The sequence below is a fragment of the Rattus norvegicus genome, chromosome 4 (assembly GCF_021556685.1).
Source record: "Rattus norvegicus strain SHRSP/BbbUtx chromosome 4, alternate assembly SHRSP_T2T, whole genome shotgun sequence".
Taxonomy (NCBI): domain Eukaryota; kingdom Metazoa; phylum Chordata; class Mammalia; order Rodentia; family Muridae; genus Rattus; species Rattus norvegicus.
In genome coordinates this window covers 167,143,781-167,153,286 of record NC_141537.1, presented here as the reverse complement: position 1 = coordinate 167,153,286, position 9,506 = coordinate 167,143,781, and the positions used below count along the sequence as shown (strand labels likewise).

At 42.8% G+C, this 9,506-nt stretch overlaps 1 protein-coding gene across 13 annotated transcripts in view; it reads left to right on the top strand.

Annotated features, from left to right (window-relative positions):
• Styk1 (serine/threonine/tyrosine kinase 1) overlaps positions 1 to 9,506 on the top strand; it is a 48,976-nt gene that overhangs the window by 25,233 nt on the left and 14,237 nt on the right. For 6 of the 13 annotated variants that reach the window (XM_087658935.1, XM_087658942.1, XM_087658938.1 and 3 more), the window contains one exon: positions 8,800 to 8,867. The exons of 2 other annotated variants lie outside the window; for them this stretch is intronic. The gene's annotated coding sequence lies outside the window, so the exon portion shown is untranslated. Of the gene's footprint in view, positions 1 to 2,982; positions 3,228 to 7,832; positions 8,035 to 8,799; positions 8,868 to 9,506 lie in introns of those variants that run through there. 5 more of the 13 variants (XM_087658933.1, XM_087658940.1, XM_087658932.1 and 2 more) reach the window with 4 other exon arrangements.

Genomic DNA, 9,506 nt, shown 5'->3' with positions numbered 1-9,506 from the left:
CCCCTCCCCACCCTCCCCCCATTGCCGCCCTCCCCCCAACAGTCTAGTTCACTGGGGGTTCAGTCTTAGCAGGACCCAGGGCTTCCCCTTCCACTGGTGCTCTTACTAGGATATTCATTGCTACCTATGAGGTCAGAGTCCAGGGTCAATCCATGTATAGTCTTTAGGTAGTGGCTTAGTCCCTGGAAGCTCTGGTTGCTTGGCATTGTTGTACATATGGGGTCTCGAGCCCCTTCAAGCTCTTCCAGTTCTTTCTCTGATTCCTTCAATGGGGGTCCTATTCTCAGTTCAGTGGTTTGCTGCTGGCATTCGCCTCTGTATTTGCTGTATTCTGGCTGTGTCTCTCAGGAGCGATCTACATCCGGCTCCTGTCGGTCTGCACTTCTTTGCTTCATCCATCTTGTCTAATTGGGTGGCTGTATATTTTTGGGCCACATGTGGGGCAGACTCTGAATGGGTGTTCCTTCAGTCTCTGTTTTAATCTTTGCCTCTCTCTTCCCTGCCAAGGGTATTCTTGTTCCCCTTTTAAAGAAGGAGTGAAACATTCACATTTTGATCATCCCAGGAATCTGATTCTTTTCTTTTAAGTTCTTTCTGCTACTAGACAGAGATAATACATTAACTTTATTCTGTGCACTTGGCCATCTCCCAGACTGGGCCAGAGAGTGCCCTTAACAAGCACCAGGAAGAACTCATTAAATTCAAGACTCCACCCTGATTATATGTCATGAGAGCAATTTTGAAAACTCCTTGAAATAGGCAAAAAATTATATCTGATCCTATTTCAAAGATTTTTTGACACAGGGTCTCACTGTATAGACCAGGGCAGCATTGAATACACCAAGCTCCTCCTGCCTCTGCCTCCCATATTGTTGGGATTATAGGAATGTGTTTAAATGTATTTTCAAAGATTACTAATTAAGCTGGATGTGGAGTACACACATTAAATCTTGGTACTTAGGAGGCAGAGGCAGGTATATTTCTGGGAGTCTGTGGCCAGTGTGTTCTACATAATGAGCTCCAGGCCAGCCAGGGCTTCATAGTAAGATCCTGTCTCGATGATATAAAATTTTAAAAAAATTACTAATTCATTTAAAAGTCAGTTTTGGTCTAATTTGTTAAACATTTAGAACTAATGAACTTACCTCCCTCCATTCTTAGCAATTTATTTATCAGCATTTCAGTTTTCCTATTATCATAAAATCACTGTTTTTTATGTTTGATTGGCTTTTTCATTGTGATTTCTTTTTCCTATGGGAAAATGTCTCATCTTTGAAGTTTATGAAGTAATAATCACCAATCTCATATAACCTATAACATGAACATATGCTTCTCAGAAAGACATTTCTTTTTTCCAATTAAAATCTATTCTGTTATCAATGAAATGATGATGTAAATTATTTTTAATTCATTTATTTATATGAGTACACTGTCGCTGTCTTCAGACACACCAGAAGAGGGCATCAGATCCTATTACAGATGGTTGTAAGCCACCATGTAGTTGCTGGGAATTGAACTCAGGACCTCTGGAAGAGCAGCCAGTGTTCTTAACCGCTGAGCCATCTCACCAGCCATGATGTAAATTATTTTTGATCAAATAAGTAATCCACTGACTGAACTGTAGTAGTTCTCAATCCCTGCTGCTGGTCAGCATCTCCTGGGAAGCTCTTCCACTTTTACAAGATGCTGTGTGGAGTCATAATATAGGACTCTTTACCATCCTGTTCTCTGGGAATGGTGGGGAATGAAGAGCAGGGAAATATTTTTCACAAAGCTCCCAGGAGTGCGATGTTGCTGGCAGTTGTGAGGACCACTGACCTGCTGGAGCCCTGGAGCCTAAACAGGTCAACCATGGAAGCTCTCACTACTACTCCCATTCCTCTTACTCATAATCTCCCAAATACCCTTGGAGCAATACCTGGGCACAATTTCTCACATGCTCACACCAGGTTGTTCCTGGGGACACCCACTCTGGTCTTCCCTCCACTATTTTGTGCTCTGCTCTCATTGCTTTAGTCTGTGTCCACTAAGCCTTTCAGTTGTAAACCTTCCATGTTGTCCAATTGCCTTCTATGCTGATACCGACCCCCCTCCTCCTTCAGCCTCTGTAATACCTGTTCCTCATTCTCCTGCTTCCTTGTGTGCTTTTTCTTAAGGTCTTTGTATACTTATTCTTTGGGTGTAGTTTGCTTCTGTTGTCTCCTAAATCTTATGACACTTGCATCATGCAACAAATCCCTTTCTTCTTCCTCTCCTCTTTTCATTTTTTCTCTATCCTTCCTGTCCACTTCCAAACCTTTGAGTGTCATCTAATAGCTCCTAGGGCTGGAAGAATGACTCAACGTTAAGACCACTCTCTGTTCTTCCAGAGGGCCTGGATTCTTCAATTCCTGGCACACACATCGTGGCTCATAATCATCTGTAACTCCAGTTTCAAAGGATCCATTCCCTCTTCAGGGCTCAGTTGTCATTAGGCACACAAGTGGTGTCCAAACATACCTGCAGGCAAAAGACATATATACATAAAATTAAAAACAAAGCAAGACAAGCACAACAAAACAAAACAAAACCAACACCTGCTGATTCATCTTCAGCCCAGATGTCTACTGGACACTTCAAATAGACATGTCAAATACTACTAATAGACCTGCATCATTCATGTCTTTGGTTATCCTTCTCCTTTGTCCTTCTTACAGATCCTGTGTGCTGGAAGTTCAATCTCTCTAACATCTCCAGTCTTTATTTTTATTGTTCGTATTGTAATTGTTGACCCCATTGGGAAACAACTGGTTCCTCATGTTCATGCTTACCTCTGACTTACTATTCAATGACTACCAAAGTAACAATAATTTTTCCTTTAAATTGGAAGGAAACTCATAGTTACAGGGAAGAGAAAAAGACGAGAACCTGCTTCTACCTGTGTTTGACCCTTCTGTCCCTGACTCATTTCCTGATGCTCTGTTTTTTCTTCACTGCTCATAGGAGAGAGAGGCAGGTTTCCTAATTCTTGGAGGAGAAAGAAAAGGTCAACAAGGTCAGATGCTGTTGTGCCTCTAGGTGCTTCAGGAACCACCCACCAAACCTGAGGTCAAACTGCCAACCTGTTATCCCAGAGCCAAGTCAGTGCTGATTCCACGTCTCTCATACTGTAGAGAGCTCACAGCCACCACTGATCCACACTGAGGAGGGGACACACTCTGCCTTGACTCTCAACTCTACAGAAGGAGGTAATAAGTTCCTCCTGGGGAATACACTTTTAGTCCGGCCAGATATCTATTGTTTACATCGGATTGTGTTCTGTGTACAAAGTTCTTAGTGGACCACACCCTGCATGTTCAGTACATTACTGTACTGAAGTAAAGACAGTTGAGTGGACTTCCTGATTGTGGGTCTGGACAGAAAGAAAGGGGCGGGGAGGAGAAGGAAAAGAAGAGGAGGATATTGTATGCCCTCTATGAGCACATGCATGGTCTTCTAGTCTCTCTTCACCTTAGTTTGAGCCTTTCTATCAAAAGTATAGAACAGATAAGAGTGGCCAGAAAGGAAAATTTCTCCTTGCTTATGGAAGGAACTGTAAGGAGGTTATGTTTGTGTGTGTGTTGTTTTTTTTTTTGATACAAGGTCTTATTATGCAGCCCTGGCTCTTCTGAAGCACATTATATAGACCAAGCTGACCTGGACTCAAACTCATACAGATCCATCTGCCCTCTATCCTCTGACCTCTGCTTTCTAAGATCAAAAGCATATGCCATCACAACCAGCGTAAGGAGCTTTTTAAAGACCCAGAAGCACCTACTTAATAGGTAATGGTCAATGGGATGAACCAAAGATGGGAACCAAGCCTTGAAGACTCAGTGTAGTGGAAATAGGGTGAACAAGGAAGGCATCTGGAAGAAAGCTTCAACAGCACCACAGGTCCGACGGGGAAAGGAAGACACAGCTGGATCTGAGGTTGCTGTTCAGGGTGGACAACTTTGTGTGCTTTTGTATCTTCCCTCTTTGGGGAGCTCTTACTGTAGATGAGGGAAACTGAGGAATTTGGGAAACCTTTAGTGAGTAACCCCAGAAAGAGTGATGAGTAAGAAAAGAATTCAGAAACATTATTTCTGAGCTTTTAAGGTTTCAAAGTAGTAGATGGTGGGTCATGGAATTGTGGACATTAAAAAATAGAATGAAAATCTGACAAGAATAAATGCTTTGAGTATGTAAAATGCCTCACAGGAAACCAGATGTAAACATCATTGTCACTCTTTTCTTGTGAGCTCTGATGGTGTTAGTTGTGTCTGTGGATTGTCAGTCTTTGGGAGCTCTGATGCTGTTGGTGATGTATGTGGTCTGTCAGTCTTTGTGAACTCCTATGATGTTGGCCATGTTTGAGTTTACCTTGATACTTTGCAGATTATCTGCTGTAAAAGCACCTTGTTGCTTTCTAAGGTCAACTGTCCTGAGGCATCACATTGCAAATTAGGTCTCCTCTCTTCTGTCTTACATCAAAGGTCTTCTTCAGACATTTGAAAGGCTGAGAACGTGCTTTGGATCAAAAGATTAATGTTCAAACAGGCTTTTTGTGGGTTTCCAAGTTCATTTCCAGCCCCAAATCTCTGCAAGGTGGATAGGGAGAAAGTCCAAACAATCCTATCTCAATTCCAGAGAAGAGTAGGGGGCAAGGAGCCCCCTCACCTAAGTACTTCCCCACACCAGCGGATATCATAGCTACTTAACTTGAGGGTCTGTATGAGTCTGCCTCTCTCAGTCTCCTCTGCTGGTGTCTTTTTGTCTGTCTCTCACAGGTTTGTTCCAAGAGAAAGGTTGAGCCTGAGATTGACAGAAGTGCCTTGAGATCTAAAGTCCTCAGTTACTGCTCTGTCCTTGGCTAGCTGGCACATTGAAGGGTTACTGTTCCTGAGAACTAAGTATTTACACTCAAAAAGCAGATGATAGAGATAGAATTGAATGTGTGTGTGTGTGTGTGTGTGTGTGTGTGTGTGTGTGTGTGTACATGATGCACACATACATGCAGTAGTTTAAGAGATATTGGGCTTATAAATAAGAGATTTAGGACCGGATATGAAACTTCGCTCTGCCATTTATTCATGGGGCTAATTAAAGACTCCATCACTCATGAGATAATGCCTTGGCATCTACCTTTCTCTTTTGGCATGGAAACGACATGCACAATGACTGGCATGCTGTGTTTGTTTGGTATCTAAGATCTGAAATCAGGAAGGGTAGCTTGTTTTTCAGGATGTTGGACATAAATTATACTGCATTCTTCTGGATCTGAGCAGTTCTCACTTTTACTGCTATGTCAATGTGCTCACGCTGTCAAGGGAGCTTTCTTGTCAGGCAGCTTGGAAGGAAAAAGGAGAGAAGAGGAGGGGGTAAAGGAAAGTAGATCCTCACAGCCTGAAGTCTCTCCTCCACAAAAGTTTCCCTCTTATTTAAAGCAATCAAGTTTTCTGCTCCATGTACCACACACACTAATAATTCCCTTGACCCGTTGTATTTACCTGGGAGGTGGGTCACTTGAATCTCTGAAAACTACCTTGCTGACAGAGCCACAAGGGCTGTTATGCACATGCTCAGACTGGGAATGAAGCTGCAAACAGATAGACTCACTCCTCAGTTCAACAGTTTCAGATGTAGTTCCAGGGAAGTTTCTGCAGCACACAAAGAGCCTTTGTTTTTTAAGAACAAGTTTGATTTTGAAGTCCTGTATGTGGCTGTGCCTTGGGAAAAAGTTTCTTCTGGAAACTTGTGGGTCAATTGGTGATTGTGTCTGGGGAATGACATTGTGTTAATTGAATAGAAAAGTCAGGAACAACGGCTGTGTTGTTGTAGCCAATAGACCTACCTCTAATGTATTGACATAGGTGCAGAAATGCCCTGTGGATCATGAATGTGTTGTGAATCCTTGTACCAGTTGAGAGCTATCGATATTTAGTTAAATTCTAGTCATCACTAACTTCGGTCATCTCCAGAATTTCGTCTTGCAGCTAATTAGGGCCTCCACTCAACTCCCCTTCTCCTTCTCTCTATACTGTGTCTTCTTTGTCACCGTGTGATTGATTCTCAACTCAAATGGGGAAAGTAAATCTTCTATAGGAAAGTAAAGACACTGAAGTAGCCGAGAGGAGAGAAATCACAGAATACCAAGCCACTGATGAGGTAATGCTATTGTGTCAGGTGGAATACTGCCTGGAGAGATTTAGCAGGTACAGATGCATGCAAACTGTAGGCAAGCTATATCCAAACATATTTTGCAACTGTCAAATGAGGGTCAGAATAAAGACCTTCACGAGTGCAAGAGCTCCGTGATTCCAGTGCTTGTGTTTTCTTATTCGTGACCCAAACTGTGGGTTAATGTTTTGCATTCTTAAGTATTCTGCAGTCTACATAAGAGGAGCTGTAGCCATGCTATAATTTTTTAACAAGATAGGAAAATATTAATATAGTATTGTCAATAGGGATTTAATATATTTTTAATTTTAATTATATTATTTATCCATGAATGTTCTTTTTAGGCACCTAAGTGACCTACTCCCCCTGTAGATAGATGCCACATAGGATCTATGGAGTTATTAATGGTTATGGGCTATTGGACTCAGAATTCAAATATTTACATATATTATGCCAAGTTATTGGTATTATGAATTAATTTAACATACTTATCATATTAATGAGTATAAATGTTGGCTATAGGAGTCTTCTGGATAAGCCAGATTTTAACTTGCAAAGAACTATCCCAGAAATTGGGGTATTGAGACATGCCTTTCTCAGATTGATACAGAGCAATAGACAAAGCCATTTGCTAATAGATTATGAATTTTAAGAGGAACATGGCCTAGGAAGTTTTCTTGCTGTTATAAGCCAATGTGAACATCTTCTGATATATAAGCTTAGAGGGGGAGAGGGGTCTGAGGGCAAGGTTTCCTGCATATTTTTGCCTCTGTGGGTATACCTGGTAAGTATGCCTGGCTTTGTTTGTTTTAAAAATCCTCAACTCCTTGACTGTATGCCACAAGTCTTTTGGCAAACTGTAACTACTAGAAAGGGATTATCATATGATTCTCTTTCTTTTCTTCTTTTTCTTATTACCTGTAATTACTATGTACACACACACACACACACACACACACACACACACACACACACAAACTGACTTTGTTTGTTCTGTGGAAATCAGGGGACAACCTTTGGAAATTTTCACTTCCGCCCTGTCAGTCCTGGGGATTGACCTCAGGTTGTCAGGCTAGCACAGCAAGCACCTTTAGGCTCAGTTCATCTCCCAGCCCATATGAGTATCTCAGAAGCAGCTTCACAGCTTCAGAGAGTGGGTTGCCTCCTCATTCTAGGGTCCAGGTCCTTTGATTGGCCAGGTATTAATGATCCTAGGTTCTTTAAACTACCGGGGGCAAGAGGCTGTGCTGAGAATCTGGCTCAGGAAAAATACACGAAGGCCTGACGTTGTCTGAAGTGGATGTTCTGTATGTGCAAGCATGAGGAAAGAAGACTGGGTTTGGGTCACTGAGGGAAGGTGCGTTTGACTATGGCCAGTTCAGCGTGGGGTCTGTGAGCACAGACTTCAGGTTACTTCCTTTGGTATGTGCTAGTGGGTGTGTCCTTTGATTTCTGGGCGGAGCTCACAGTCTGAGCTGGCTGCTGGCTGACCTTTTTTTCTACTTGTACTGTGTAGAGAGACTGTGTTTCTAGCACCTACTCACCAGAGAGCCAAACTTGTTCAACTGGCTGCTTGCTCCCTGAACAAAAATAATTACTTACATCTGATAACGTCCCCAAAAGGAAGTAAGAGGAAATGAAAACATAAATGCTTGGGCCCTGAGACATTTTCAAACAGGCTATGAGCAACCCAGCTGAGCTCAGATGTAATTTCTGGGCCTTCATCTTTGCTCCACCTGCCCGGTGCTATTTCTGCTGATGTCACCAGGACTTTTCCTGCCCCATGGTTCCCAGAGAGTAGAAGCCTTCTGAATTGCTTTTCTCTTTGCTGTTTTGGTTCACTGCCTACATGAGGTAGACTTCTCTACTCAATGTCTTTATAGATTGTGTGCTGCGAGCAAACTTAAGACGAAACTTTTTTCTCTATTCCTCTCTCTCTCTCTCTCTCTCTCTCTCTCTCTCTCTCTCTCTCTCTCTCTCTCCTTTCCCACCCCCATTGCTCCTTTTGGTTTTTTGAGAAAGGGTCTATCTATGTAGTCCTGAATGTCCTGGAACTCACTATGTAGACCAGGGTGGCTTCAAACTCACAAAGTTCCTCCTGCCTCCGCCTCTCTGCCTCTCTGCCTCTCTGCCTCTCTGCCTCTCTGCCTCTCTGCCTCTCTGCCTCTCTGCCTCTCTGCCTCTCTGCCTCTCTGCCTCTCTGCCTCTCTGCCTCTCTGCCTCTCTGCCTCTCTGCCTCTCTCTCCTGAGTGCTGAGATTACCTGGCCGATTCTTTCTCCTGTGTGCATTTTTTCACCGTCTTTCCACTCCTGATTAGCCGGCCCCACACCTGTCTCCCTTCTGCCTTGTTTAACTGTGATCCACAGTGTCTGCTCATGAGCAGGGAAAAGTGAAAAGGTGTGAGGTTGGAGCTGGCAGATGTCTTTGCTAATGTTTTTTTGTTGTTGCTGTCATCTTTTTTGTTTGTGTTTTTTGTTTTGTTTTGGCTGGGAGCCTGTGCTTCAGTAAGTAGCACTTTAATCGGCAGCATCAGTACTAAAACTCCATGTGTAACCATGATGATCTGTTACTTAGGGTGGGTAACTAACAGTTAAGAAATTCCCTGTGTTTGGTTTCAGACTAGTCAGAAGTAAAGCAGTAGGCTGCCCTGACTCCAGAGACATCCTTCTCTCAACACGGGTACAGTGTAAGTTGCTAGACACATGGAAGAGTGGAAACTGTTGCTTCTGTTCAGAAAGAAGCAGGGTTGGAGGTGTCATTTAGAAGATGTGTGGGTTGTACAGAGTTGTGGAAGGCAGTTAGATGAAGAACCTGTTCAGTCACAGCAGCTGTGCTATGAAGGTCCACTAGGTCCTGTGAAGCACTAGGTCTGCATGGTGGGGCTCTCCCAAGTCAGCTATGGAGGGAGAAGGGGCTCCTGAGCCCTACCACGTTCTGCTCATCTATTGTTACCTAACAGATTTTTGTTTGAGGAGGAGGCAAAGCATGCAGGTGTGTACCCCACTGGTGGTTTAGGTGGCCCTAGTTAAACCCTGTGGGGTATGAAAAGAAGCAAAAAAAAAAAAAAAAACCAACAAACTAATACATAAAGGAAGGAGTGTTGTATGCAGGAAAGAGGCAGGAGGAAAATGTGTGTGTGTGTTGGTGGAGAGAACCAGAATGCATCATATACTTGTATGAAGCTTCCAAAGAACAAGGCATATTAATAATAAGAATCTGCAACAGTAAACAAGAAGCTAATCACCGTAATTTATTCAAAAATTTGGTAACTGGAGCAGGAAACATTTATATGCCATAATATTTTACATTAGTTTGGAGGACATCA